The sequence below is a fragment of the Leopardus geoffroyi genome, chromosome C3, assembly GCF_018350155.1.
Source record: "Leopardus geoffroyi isolate Oge1 chromosome C3, O.geoffroyi_Oge1_pat1.0, whole genome shotgun sequence".
Classification (NCBI taxonomy): Eukaryota; Metazoa; Chordata; class Mammalia; order Carnivora; family Felidae; genus Leopardus; species Leopardus geoffroyi.
The window spans coordinates 143759147-143774355 of NC_059338.1; the positions used below are offsets into that span (position 1 = coordinate 143759147).

The following is a 15209-nucleotide window of genomic DNA, read 5'->3' on the forward strand; positions in this document are numbered from 1 at the left end:
ATCAAAGAGTACAGTTATGTGACTTACCTAGTGTGCACACGCACTTGGCAGATGTGCAATGATCATATATCCTAACAAAACCCTAAAAGAGTTCCTATGCAGTATCTATAGAATCTCTATCACTAGGAAACACACACACACACACACACACACACACACACACACACACACGTAGTTAGAAGAAACAATAGACAGCAATTATTAACAACAGTTTTATCTTCAGGACACACGAATGATGCAGATATTAAGGGACTAAGGAATAAGAGAAATTTTTACATTAAAAAAAATTTTTTTACTGTTTATTTGCAAGACAGAACACGACCAGGGGAGGGTCAGAGAGAAAGGGAGACACAGAATCCGAAGCAGGCTCCAGGCTCTGAGCTGTCAGCACAGAACCCGATACAGGGCTCGAACTCATGAATCATGAGATCATGACCTGAGCTTAACTCGGATGCTTAACCGACTGAGCCACTAAGGAGCCCAAAGAAATTTTTACATTTTAGACATTTCTATACTGTTCAATGTTTTTTTAGTGACCATGAGTTGTTTTTTCTAGTAATTTAAAACAAAGTTCTTTAGAAGTATTACAAGGATAGGTACTTTAAAATTTTGTTTGGCTATTTTGAAATAAATATCTGGTACCTTCTTTAAAGCCAACCAAACAGAACATATCCCAAACTGGCATAGGGTAGGCATGACAGAGATTCTGGAACTAGCTATCAATTTATCACCTAACTCCCCTCTCCAAATCCGGGCATTCCTCTAGGCTCTGCGATATGGAGATGGGCCCCTTGAACACTGCTCTGTGACCAGCAGCACCAGGTTAAGCTCCCTCAGTGCCGGGAGCTGGAGATGCGCTGGAGGAGAGAGGGTTTTCGCCTCCAGGGTCCAGGACACCACTCTGGCCGGCTTCTTTAGCACCCGAGGCCCACAGCGCACAGAAGCGCCTCGGACCCCGGCACCGCGCCGAGCAGCTTCCCGCTTGCTGCCACCCGCGAGGCACCTCCCCATGAGTAGCTCTCCCTAACACCGCCTCGTGTGCAGCAAGTCCCCAGAGACAGCACCATCCTGGCCTCCACCAGCACCCCAGAGGGAGAACGGCCAGTAGGGTTGCTTTTGAGACGCCAACTTCACCCTCCACTGAGCAAGGCCCGCACTCCCCAAGGCCCGGGTCTCAGCCGCAGGAAGAGGGCAGCCTCTGGGGGCGCTCCAGCTCAGCCCTGGGGGTAGTAGGTACTTACTAAATCTGCTCTTCCTGTATTCATTAAAGTTGTCTTTACTTTTGGCTAACCAATTCTTGTCTCTTTAATCATGTTATAGTTAATAATTCCGTCCATTCAACTTTCACCGTTTAAATTGCTGTATCGCTTCCATTTCTTGACTGGATGCCGAACCACCATACTTTTTAAAAAATTTATATCCCTCACATACCATAAAATTCACTTTTAAAAGATGCAATTCTACAGTTTTAATATGTCTACAGTTGTGCAACCCTCCCTACCATCTAATATTAGAATATTTCCAGCACCTCAAAAAGAAATGACACGCCTATCTATTCTCCCCTCCCTCCAGCTCTAGACAATTAAGAATCTACTTTTTGCTTCTTGATTTGCCTATTCTGGATATTTAATTTAGAATCACAAAACATGTTGACTCTTGTGTTTCTTTCTTTTGCACTTAGTATAATGCTTTCCAAGTTTCTCATGCTGTAGCATGGACCAACACTTCACTCCTTTTTATGACTACATAATATTCCATTGTAGAGACACTGCATTTGGGGTATCCATTCATCACTCGATGACATTTTGGGTTTTTACACTTTTTGACTATTGTGAATAACGCTGATGATGCTAATGAACATTCACATCCAAATTTTTGCGTAAACATGTATGTTTAATTCTCTTGTCACACAGGTAAGAGTAGAACTGCTGAGTCACGTGGTAACTTGATGTTTAACTTTTTGAGGAACTGTCGAACTGGTTTCCAAAGTGACTGCATCATCATACTCTGGCTTTTCAGACTGCATAAATCTTTTGCTTTTTACCAAAGTGCATCACTTGACATTCCCACCAGTAACAAATAGCAGAGGGTCCCAATTTCCCTGTATCTTCGCCAATACTTACTATTGTCTTTTTGACTACAGACACCCTAGCATACATGAAGCTGCACCCCACTGTGGTTTTGACTTGTATTTCCCTATGACTGATGATGTTCCGCATCTTTTCATTTGGTTATTGGCCATTTGTATATCTTAGGCAAAATGCCAATTCAAATCCTTTGACTACTTTATTACTTTCTTTCCTTTTTTTTTTTTTTGCCTAATTCTCCTGGGATAGGGCCTCCAATAAAATGCCAAATAAAAATGGCCTGATAGTTTTTAAGGGGAAAATAGGGCTTAGGTTTATGAATAAAATACAAATTTATGTGAAAGCACAATTTTAAAAAATGACTTAATTCTATTAATCCGGGGGGGGGGGGTGGGAATGGGAGTACCTTTCCTGTGTGTCAAAAAAATCATTTCTCTAACAGCTTCCCCCTTAAACACATTTTATTTACCTTTCCAACCATTTTATCAACCTCATAAAATCATTTGAAATTCACTGGAACAAATGTTGACTTTGAATCTAGTACTATTTCTATTTTTGGTTTCTACTTCTAGTTTTGCCACCCACAAGATCCCCTCTTCCTCAGAAAAAATGAATTGGATGAGTGGTAAGTTTCAAAACTCAGTGAATTTTCTCAGAGATTTTCCTCATAGAAGCTTTCCCTCAAATAAATATTAACTGAAGTTGTCTGAACAACTCTAAGGCTGCTCATTCCCCAGAAGTGACTTCACACTCATACAAATACTCAAATTCAATCCCTGAAAAAAATAAATGGCTTTTCAGACATTTTTAAAATATCAAATATCACCCCAACCTATGCTTTTTTAAAAATTTAGTTTCAGGTTTGCTCTAAGTATGTTGACCTTAATTAACTCTCACCACTCTTCTAAAATACAAAGGATTCCTTAATGATTTTCCTTCACAAACTATTGTTGTGGCCTCATTTCACATCATTTCCTTTAAGCATTACAACATTCTAGCCACAAACTACTTGCTATTTCCCAGCCAGGTCTAGCGCTTCTGTGTCTCCGTATCTTTGCAAAAGCTGCTGCCTCTTCCCAGAATGTCCTTCCAGGACTTCTCTATCAAAATCCCAGTCAAGAGCCACTTTTGTGAGGACACCACTGATGACCTCAGTCTGACACCGTTTCTCTCAAGTCACCAGCGTCATTCTGCCTTACGTTATATAGCTAGTTTACGTTTATCTCTGTTCTTGAGGTCAAGGCCTTCAATTTCTTATTTATCTAGCATGATGTCTTGTCCTAAACCAAGTCAAATGTTTATTACATTTTTACTGATACTGTCAATAGCAGTAAATATCTTTCGAACATTTATTGAAAAGTTCAATTTTCTTCGCCTCCAAGTCTACATATTTGAACACAACCCTGTTTAAAGCTCTTCCAGGATAATAATAAATTCTTGTATTATTTTTCTGAAAGGCTCTATCAACTTGTATGAGTTAATCTTTGGTCTAATCTTAAGTGTCAACAATAAGTAGTTCTTTCTGAAGAACTACAAAGCTATCTTTGAAAAATCCTTTCAAGTATGGCTGGAATTTCAGAATGACTAATGATGAGATTTAAGGGGATTGTGAAAATAATTCTATTACATCAGTATGTGAATTCTCATTTCACTTTCTCTTAAAATGCCCCTCACAGACTATCATCGGACTGACTATACAATTTTGTTTCCAGGCCTCCCCTACAGCTGAGAATCAACTGGTGTATATCCTACTCACCCTGAGATTAGTAGGCAAAACATCCTGCCATCCACTCTACTCCACTAGTTCAGTACAACATTCCTGACTGTAACAGCTTTCTTTCACTGGTCTAATGCCTGGAAAGAACTGGTGTTCTCCATTTACCCCTACACCAGGTTTGGCCCACTCTATGCAACCTCATGGACTCTCAACTTTCTCCATGCATAATGAAAGGCCTCTGCATCCCAGACCTTAGAAAATAACCCCCAAATTCGTTTCTACTAAGAGGTTTCTCAGGGCTTGAAATAGTGCCAGGGTTTCTTTAGAATATCTAAAAATAAAAATTACCCAACTACTCTGCCTCAGTATCCAGTTTCCCATTTGACTCTCCATTTCCTCAGGGCAGTGTCAGGGTAACTTCCCTGGAGTCTTTCTATCTGGGTGGCCTAAGGCCTCCATAACTCAAATGCCATATGTGATATTTCAGAACATCTAGAAAACCTCTAGAAAAAAAATATAGATGTTAAGCTCCTTGACATTCATCTTGATGATGATTTTTTGAATGTAACACCAAAAGCAAAGGCAACAATAGAAAACTAAATAAGTGGGACTAAAACTAAAAACTTCTGCAGAGCAAAGGTAACAATCAACAATCGAAAAGGCAACCCACAAAATGGGAGAAAACACTTTCATGTCATATATTTGAAAAGGAGTTAATATCCAAAATAAAGAATTCATACAACTTAAGCATGCGAACGCACAAACACACACACAAATCTCATTTAAAAAAACGGGCAGAGGATCTGAACAAACATTTTCTCAAAGATGACATACAAATGGCCAACAAGTATATGAAAAGGTGCTCAACATCATTAACCATCAGGGAAATGCAAATCGAAACTACAATGAGGTATCACCTCTACCTGTCAGAACGACTGTAATCAAAATGACAAGAAATAAGTGTTGGTGAAGATCCGGAGAAGGAACCCTTGTGCATCAATGGTGCAAACATAAATTGGTGCAACCACTGTGGGAAACAGCACGGAGGTTTCTCAAAAAATTAAAAACTGAATTACCAAGCAATTCCACCTTTGAGTATATATCTGAACACAAACACCAACGTAAAAAGATATCTGCACCTCCACGTTCAAAGCAACACTATTTAAAATAATCAAGACACAGAAGCTACATAAGAGTCCATAAATGGATGAATGGGTAAAGAAAATGTGGTTTATATACACAATGGAATATTTTCAGCCATAACAAAGAAGGAAATCTTGTTATTCATGAATAAAGGAATGGACAAAGAAAATATAAGACACACAAACACACACAATGGAATATGTCGCAGCCATAAAAAAAATAGGATATCTTGCTATTTGCAACAACATGGACACACCTTACGGGCATTATGCTACATGAAAAAAAGTCAAAGACAATAACCATCTGGTCTTCATTGTATGTGGAATCTAAACAACAACAAAAACAAAAACAAACTTTCATCAATCTAGGAACAGAGAACAGACTGGTAGTTGCCAGTGGTGGGGGAAGGTAAGGGATGAGCAAAGTGAATGAAGAGAGTCAAAAGGCACAAACTTTCACTTATAAAATAAATCCTGGTGATATAATGTACAGGATGATGACTACAGTTAATAATGCTGTACTGTATATCTGAAAGTGCTAAGAGAATGAATCTTAAAAGTTCTCACCACAAGGGAAAAAAACTATGTGTGGTGATGATGTTAACCAGACCTACTGTGATCATTTCACATTATATACAAATATAAAATCATTCTGTTGCACACCTGAAACTAACAATGATATAGGTCTCCTCTGAACTTTAATAAAAGTTTTTAAAAATTAAAAAATATAGTGGGGGGCGGGGGAGCCAAGTCTTAGTCTCAGCTCTGCCACCAACTTAATTTGCTTTCCAGGGTCTCAATTTAACGTATGACATCAACAAAGTATCTTTCCTGTAAGGCAAAAATTTTTAGAACCCATTTGTTTCTTAAATATCTGCCACCACAAGCTATATTCCTGGAACTCTTCAACAGCAAAGGGCTTGAATGTTCTAGTCCCATAAGTTATTTTCACAGGAAGTCAGCATATCAAACTATTCTCTTATTTAAACATAGAAGTAGCATAATTAGCTTACAATTACTGTAAAATAAAATATGGTACAAAACATTTTTAATTAGCACAAGAAACAACAAGTGCACATCAGTAAAGGAACCTAAAGAATACTCATAACCCCCTTATCTGCAAGGGATACATTCCAAGACCCCTACTGGATATATGGACTAGTTGTAACACTGAACCTAAATACACTATGCTTTTTCCTACACATATGTATCTACGACAAAGTTTTAAGCATACTAAGAAATTAACAATAATAAACAATTATAAACAATTTATCCCCAACTATGCTAAAAAACCAAATTAACAAAAAATAAGATCACCTAGAATGATGCAATAGTAAATTAATCACATTCTTTCATCCTTTAGTTTGTACTGGTCAGAGTATTGCATCCTCTTTCAAGAATATATATACTCTTTAGACACCACATTTGTAGCTTATTTTCTTTTTTTTTTTTAATTTTTTTTTTTCCAACGTTTATTTATTTTTGGGACAGAGAGAGACAGAGCATGAACGGGGGAGGGGCAGAGAGAGAGGGAGACACAGAATCGGAAACAGGCTCCAGGCTCTGAGCCATCAGCCCAGAGCCCGACGCGGGGCTCGAACTCACGGACCGCGAGATCGTGACCTGGCTGAAGTCGGACGCTTAACCGACTGCGCCACCCAGGCGCCCCATTGTAGCTTATTTTCTAAACAAGCATTCCTTGAACACTTGGAATTTTTCATTTTTCACCCATGATGGAAGAAAGAAGGAAACTGAAGGAGGAAGTTATTTATTAGACAAATCAGAAGATAATGCAAAGTGACAAGTAGCTGTACTCTAGGCTCTTATGATAATGAGGAAATTGATTATATAAGCAAATCACAGACTGGGTTTTCAGATGACAATACCCTAACAGAAATTCTTCAAATTTAAGAATCAGTAGGTAAATATATATCTCTAATAAAGAAATATAACTTTTCACTCAGTTTTACTAAAATATTATCATCTTTTTACTCTTATATCTGTGAATCAAAATTTACTTGATATGGCTTTTAAATGGCCAAATGAAGGCTGGTGTTTAAACAAAGATGACTGGAATGAAACTGATGTAGAGAAATTTTTTTAAAACTCAGCACATTAATTACCCTAATTGGAGTTTATAATATAAAGTATAAAGTGAAAATTCTCTGCAAATATAGAACAAAGATAGTGTTCCCCTCAAAAAGACATTAATATTTGCAAAAGTACTGCATTTTGACAATGCAAATACAAAAATTACCAGATGGTAAAGACAGAATCTATTAGAGATATATTTGAGATCTAGAATCAGTATTGTTTTGACAACAAATATCATGAAGTAATGACAAGCTAGAACATATTAGAGACATATTCAAATGGAAACAATATTTATAAGATAGACACATGCTAATTTCCTTTATTACAATTGATGAGCAATTAGTTGTACTCAAAAAGATGTTGCCCATTTCAGCCACATACGCTTTCAAATCCAGGAAATGTTACTTCTTTTTTTTAATTTTTTTTTTTTCCTGCTCTCTGTGTTATTTATTGTCTGCTACACATATTCTCAGGTTTGTTTTTTTTTTTAATGTTTGTTTGTTTTGGGGGGAGGGAGAGACAGTGTCAGTGGGGGAGGGGCAGAGAGAGAGGGAGACACACAATCCCAAGCAGGCTCCAGGCTCTGTGCTGTCTGCACAGAGCCTGACATGGGGCTTGAACTCATGAATCGCGAAATCATGACCTGAGTTGAAGTCGGACACTTAACTGACTGAGCCACCCAGGCACCCCAAATCCAGGAAAATTTAGAATAAAATGTGGGTTTCTTGTGTCCAGTCATTATTAAAATTGTGTTTTCAGTAAAACTGTGCTTCGCTGTCCCTTTACTTTTTACTTCTACAAATTTTTCATAAGGTGAATTAAAATATAAAAAATAAAAGAAGTGTCCATTGGGCTTTGATGGTAAATGGTGATAACCATGTATTACAGTACACTAAGGATTAATAAGCATTCTATATGGCTCATAAATGGCGTCAATGCACTCACTTTGATAAAGTCCAAAACAGGTCTAGGGTGATGGTTCTCAAACTTGGTTAATCATCAGATCAGAATTACCTGGGCACTAGTTAAAAAGAGCTTCCTAGGCTGACACAGACCATGGAAGGACTTAGGAACTCTTTAATAATTATCCAAGGAGATTCTCATAAACCACTGTGAAACGTGGCCATATAAAGTCTACTGTTATGTAGGATACTGTCTTCTTACCCATAAGGTTACATTTCTGACTTGCTGGATTGGCAAAAATCCAAAGTTTGGCAACACTCTGATAGTAAGGTTGTGAGAAATACTCATACATTATTAGTGGAAGTGTAAACTAGTACAATTTCCATACAGAAGTTTGCAGTATCTACCAGAATTATAAACATAGTGCAATGCCACTTTAGATCTTCAGCCTACAAAAATATTCGCCATGTAAAGAGTGACATATGTAAAAGCTTATTCATCGAAGCACCAACTGCAACAGCAAAAGACTTCAAAGGAGGAAGTTCTATATATACGAACATTGAAAGAGGTCTAAAATATCATTAACTGGGAAAACAAATTATGCTTTAGAGCACTGTACAAAATATGCTAACATATGTGTTACAAGGAGAGGGAACTTAAAGAACTAAAAAAAGAAGTATAAACTAAACCCAAAACTAGCAAAAATAAAGAAATCATAAAGGTTAGAAATAAGTGAACCAGAGAACTGAAAAAATGAGAGAGAAAAAAAAAAAAATCAATGAAACCAAAAGTTGGTTCTTTGAAGAAAATCAACAAAACTGACAAACCTTTTGCTAGATGGACTAAAAAATAGAGAAAACTCAAAATACTAAAATCAGAAAATGGGAATATTAACAATTATTCTGCAGAAATAAATTATAAGAGAGTAGTCTGAATGACTATATATCAAAGTATCAGATAACCTAAATAAAATGGACAAATTCCGAGAAACATAAAGCCTACCAAAATTAAATCACAAATAAATTCAAAATTTGAATATACCTATACCAGGTGAGAAGACTAAATCAGTAATCTAAAATCTCCCAACAGGGGCGCCTGGGTGGCGCAGTCGGTTAAGCGTCCGACTTCAGCCAGGTCACGATCTCGCGGTCCGTGAGTTCGAGCCCCGCGTCAGGCTCTGGGCTGATGGCTCAGAGCCTGGAGCCTGTTTCCGATTCTGTGTCTCCCTCTCTCTCTGCCCCTCCCCCGTTCATGCTCTGTCTCTCTCTGTCCCAAAAAAATAAATAAACGTTGAAAAAAAAAATTTTTTTTTTTTTAAATAAAATCTCCCAACAAATAAAAGCCCTAACCGTGAAACTTCATTGGTGAGTTCTGAACATTTAAAAAAGAATACCAGTCCTTCTCAAAATTGGTGAAAAAGCTGAAGAGAAGGAAATACGTCCTAACTCATTCTCTGAGGACAGCATTAACCTGATACCAAAGCCAGACAGTCACTCCAAAAAAGAAAATTACAGACCAACATCCTTTATGAACACTGATGCAAAAATTCTCAAAATACAAGCAAATGGAATTCAACAGAACATTAAAGGATTATACACCTTTTAACAATTGGGATTCATTCCTGGACTACAAGGATGGTTCAACATACAAAAACTAATCAATGTAATAGGTCACACCAATAAAATAAAGGAGACAAAAACCACACGATCATCTCAACTGATGCAGAAAAAACATTTGATAAAATCCGGCATGCTTTCATGATAAAAACACTCACCAAATAGAAAAAAACTACATCCATTATTAAAAGCCATACATGAAAATCCCACACTGAACATCATACTCAAGTGGTGAAAGACTAAATATTTTTCCTCTAAGATCAGGAACAAGGCAAGGAAAACTGCTTTTTCCATTTCTATTCAACATAGTACTGGAAGTTCTAGTGAGAGCAATTAGGCAAAAATAAGAAAAGGCATCCAAATTGAAAAAGAAGTAAAATGATCTGTGCATATTATATGATGTATATGTTTAGGGTTTAAAAACCTCTAAAGACTCCACACAAAAAAAGCTGTTAAATTCAGCACAAGATACAGTCAATGCACAAAAATTAGCTATATCTCTATACATGAAAAATGGACAATCTTAAAATTGCTACTGTCTTACAATAACATCAAGAAGAATAAAATACTTAGGTACCATATGTTCATGGATTGGTAGACTTAATATGGTTAAAATGTCAATATCGTCCAAAGTGATCTCAAGATTCAATGCAATCCCTATCAAAATCACAATGAATATTTTTCAAGAATAGAAAAACTCATCCTAAAATTCATATGGAATTTCAAGGGACTCAAATATCCAAAACAATCTTGAAAAAGAACAAAAGTGGAAGACTCACACTTGCTGATTTCAAAACTTATTATAAGGCTACAATAATCAAAACAGTAGGGTATCAGCATAATAGCACAGAGATCATTGGAAAAGAACAGAAAGCCTAGAAATAAACCTTCACACGTATATATGGTCAAATGATTTTTGACAAGAGTGCCAAGATCATTCAATGAATAAAAGTCTTTTCAACAAATGGTGCTCAGAAAATTAGGTACCCATGTGCTACAGCATAAATGTGAATCCTTACCTAACAACCCCATTTCAAAAATTAACAAAATGGATAAAGGACCTAAATTCAAGATCTACAACAACAAAAAACTCTTGGAAGAAAACACAGGACAAAAGACTCATGAATTTGGACTTGGCAGTGATTTTTTGGACATCATACCAAGGCACATCACATCAATGTGTATATTTACGAAAGAAAATATACACATTAGACTTCATTAACTTTTAAAATTTTGTACTCAAAAGATGCCATCAACAGAGCAAAAAGGCAACACACAAAATGGTAGAAAATATTTGTAAATCATATGTCCAGTAAGGGATTAATACTGAGAATATTTAGAGAACTACTAAAACTCCACAAGAAAACAAAACCAACAAAACTGGTAAAGGACTTGAATAGACATTTCTCTAAATAAGATAGAAGAATGGCCATAGACACGTAAAAAGATGCTCAACATCATTAATCATTACAAAAATGCAAATCTAAACTATGAGATATCACCTCACACCCATTAGGATGGCTACTATAAAAACAAAAACAAAAAAAAACACAAAAAACAAGTACTGAAGAAAAACTGATCAGACACAAAAGAATGAAACTGGATCATTTTCTTACACCATACTCACAAAAATAAACTCAAAATGGATTAAAGACCTGAATGTGAGACCTGAAACCATAAAAATCCTAGAAGAGAGCCCAAGCAGCAATGGTTTCTCACGTGGGCTGTAGCAACATTTTTCTAGATATATCTCCTGAGGCAAGGGAACTGAAAGCAAAAATTAACTATTGGGACGACATCAAAATAAAGAGTTTTTTGCAAAGCATAAGAAACAACACAACTCAAAGGCAACCTACTGAATGAAAAAAAGATATTTGCAAATGACCGATCTGATAAAAAACTGGTATCCAAAATACATAAAGAACTTACACAACTCAAAGCCCAAAGAATAATCAGATTTAAAAAAATGGACAGAAGACATGAATAGACATTTCTCCAACCAAGACTTCCAGATGGCCAACAGTCACATGAAAAGATACTCAACATCACTCTAAACAGGGAAATGCAATCAAAACTACAATAAGATATCACCTAGCACCTACCAGAATGGCTATAATCAAAAACTCAAGAAAAGGGGCACCTGCCTGGCTCAGCTGGTTAAGGTTCATGACTCTTGGTTTCAGCTCAGGTCATGATTTTTTTTTTTTTTTTTAACGTTTATTTATTTTTAAGAGAGAGAGAGACAGAGCATGAACGGAGGACGGGCAGAGAGAGAGGGAGACACAGAATCCAAAACAGGCTCCAGGCTCCGAGCCATCAGCACAGAGACCGACGCGGGGCTCGAACTCACGGACCGCGAGATCATGACCTAAGCCGAAGTCGGACGCTTAGCGGACTGAGCCACCCCGGGGTCCCAATGACTTCATGGCTTTGTGGTTTCAAGCCCCGAAGTGGGCTCTGCGCTGGCAGTGTGGGGTCTGCGTGGGATTCTCCCCTGCCACTCGCCATGACTCTCTCTCAAAATAAGTAAACTTGAAAAATAAATAAAGGGGTTCAGGGGAATCTTTTTTTTTTTTTTTTTTAAAGAAAATCTTGGTATTTACTGCCTAAAACAAGTATCTAAATCTGGCAAAAAGAGGGAAAAAAAAACTTGTTGAGTCACGTTTAATTAAAGGAATGGCTTTATTAAAGAGTGCGCTCAACTGCCAACTATTCGTAAACTCATCCTCTTCTGGTCATGACTTTTATATCCTTTTAATGCTCAAAATAACTAAAAACTAATGCTGTCAAAGTTAAATTTGGATTTTAATGGACTATTTCCTGAACATTTTAAAACATGTTCCACATCCTTAGTTTCATTCTGTGGCACAACCCACTTGATCCATAATATTTACACACTAATTAACGGACAAAAACGTATACAACTAAACTGGGACCAGAACACATGAAAAAATATTTCTTTACCTTTTGCCCTCAAAAGTAAAGCTAAAGACTGGAAAATCTGAATTTAAACTAATCCCTTACATACACTGGAGATACAGCGAACAGCCTGCAGCTGTTTTCAATGCAATTTTCCTTTTTAATCAATTGTTTTCTCTCTCAAACAAGCAGAGTTTTAAAACAGAAATTTTTTACGCTTAATTAATTTAGAAAGAGACAAACAGCAAAGGAGTGCACAAGCGGGGGAGGGGCAGAGAGAGGGAGAGAGAGAATCCCAAGCAGGCTCCCCGCGGTCAGCACAGAGCCGGATGAGGGGCTCGATCCCACCAACTAAGCTCAAGACCTGAGCGGAAATCAAGCGTCCCAGGATTAACCGATTAACCCACCCAGGTGCCCGGCAAACAAGTAGACGCTGAGACTTTGGTAAACCAACGTAGTGTACTTAAAGAAAGAAAAAAAAATCACAGCAAACGCGTATGCAGATAGTACACACAGCCTAGATAACCTAGAAATTCCTTTCGAAAACTGGCACACCGGAAGACCCCACGATTAACTCCACTGCAGCGCAAAGGAAAACTTTCCACCTCCATACATGCCTTCACTTTCCCATTATTACAAGGAAATCCTGAAATGAAAACTATGAGTCATTTACATCTCGGGGGGATATTTCCCTCTGAACACACCCTGCTGGAACGGTTCTCCCTTTCCTCCAACTTCTCCAGAAATACGCGCAGCGAATAACCTCTCCCCACCCCCTTCCAGAAAGTCAAGGCTTGGCCCACTCAACAAACACCTCCTTCCTCCTTCTAAATCCAGGGCGTTCCGATGAAGCCACCCAGGAAGGTAAGCTAAGTGCAGTCCAAGGAAAGCGGCGCACCGTGACGAGCGGCAGCCAGGCTCTTCCCACTCCGGTCCCGAGGGATCTCAGCCAAGACGAACAAAAACGACCGAGAGGGACCAGAACCAGGAGTCCGAGCTGAGGCGGCAGCTGACGGCGTCGCCGCGGGCCGGGCCTCGGGGCTTGTCCCTACGCCCGCCGCCGCCAGCCCCCCACCGACCCCGATCCCTTCGCCCCGGTCCCAGGCGGAACCACGAAACCGACAGGGTCGCGGGCAGGCAGAGCGCGCCGCCCGCGCAAACTTTCGCCCCGGGCCCCGCCGGGCCGAAGGAGGGGCGCGGCGACCACTGAGGAGAGGGCGTCGCCGCCGACTCCCGAAAACCGCTGTGACCCAGACGCTCTCCGCTAGGTGACCCGGGGCCCCCTCGCCTCCGCCCCCAGTCTGCGCGCCCGGGACGCGGCTCGAGCTCCCCTCCCTCCCCACCGAGGCTGCTCACCTAGGCCACAAGGACTCGCTCGCCGCCGCCGCCGCCGCCGCCTCGGTAACTGGCACCGACTTCCGAGACCCGAAGAGAGAAGAGCGGCGCGCGCCCGAGGACCGCCCGCGAGGCGCGTCACGGTGCCGCCCCCGCCTTCCGCCCGCGCAAGCGCGCGGCTCCGGGTCAGGTGATCCAGTCCCTATGGTAACGGGGCTGCGGCGGGGGCGGGGTGTCGGGGGCGCGACGGGGGCTGCTCCGGCTCCCGCTCCAGCCAGGGATGGGGAGCTCTTAGTGCCCACCCGCTGCCCCGGGTTACGCTTCCCACCTTCTCCACCAACCCCCTCGACGGGTAGTGCGGCAGGGCTGGGTGCCACCTGCCCTCCGCTGCGTTCGTCCGTGCTTAGGGTCACTTGGTTCCCATTGCCTCCAATACAGAGGGAGTCCTGAAGAGCCCATCGTCTGGAGATTTCCTCGCCAGCCTTGGACTTCTACCGCTTTACTCCTACTAATCTCTTCCCTCTCGCTTTACCTCGCCACTCACAGGCTTAGAAACATTGCTTCCATGAACCCTTCCCAGCGCCTGCCCTCTTTGTGACAGCTGCTTTCTTCGGCTGTAATAAACTCTTCGGCCATCCGAGCGAAAGTTCGTTGGCCGTTCAAGGTTGTGTATGGTATTGCGTAAAAGTAATAACCAGTATCTGGATGCAAAAACTAAAACAACAACAACAACAACAACCATATTTCTTGAGGGCTATGTTCCAGGCACTGTCCTAAGATCTTGATGTATATAGTCTTTGGTCCTTACATCAGTCTATAAGGTACAACATCCCTGTTAGCATACAAAGAAACTGAGGCACTAAATCACCTAAGTTTACCGTATTACCGTAGAGTAACATCGAGTACTTGGCCACATAGCATTAACTTAGAAGCATTTTATCTCTAGCTAAGTTATTTAGTGCCACAATAATCTGTGGTAAAACTAATAAAAAATCTGAGCATAAAAGGGATGACGAGTAAATGGGATGAAACTTGCCCTCGGAGAGTTTATGGCCTAGTGAATGAAACAGACGTTTAAAAATAATGAGACAATAGATTGGTAAGGAAAAAAATATACCTGCTTTTTAATCATAAACGTGACATGATTATGTAGAAAATTTTTAAAAAATTAACCAAGAAAACCCCCTAAAATTTAAACAATTATAACAAAATTGCAGGATAAAAGGTTAATATATACAAAAGCCTATTGTTGTTATATTTTCCAGCAAGGAACAACTGAAATTTGAAATTAGACACAGTATCACTTATATTAGCACCAAAAAATGAAATACTTAGGTATAATCTAACATAATGTCTACAAAATCTATATGAGGAGAAGTATGAAATTCTGATGAAA

The 15209-nt window shown here is 39.5% G+C and overlaps 1 protein-coding gene across 3 annotated transcripts in view; it reads right to left on the reverse strand.

Moving 5' to 3' along the window:
• Positions 1-13961, reverse strand: part of LOC123586218 (syndecan binding protein) — a 34850-nt gene extending 20889 nt beyond the window's left edge. For 2 of the 3 annotated variants that reach the window (XM_045455168.1, XM_045455167.1), the window contains exon 1: positions 13835-13961. The gene's annotated coding sequence lies outside the window, so the exon portion shown is untranslated. The remainder of the gene's footprint in view (positions 1-13834) is intronic. The other variant, XM_045455170.1, reaches the window with a different exon arrangement.
• Positions 13962-15209: the final 1248 nt, after the last annotated feature.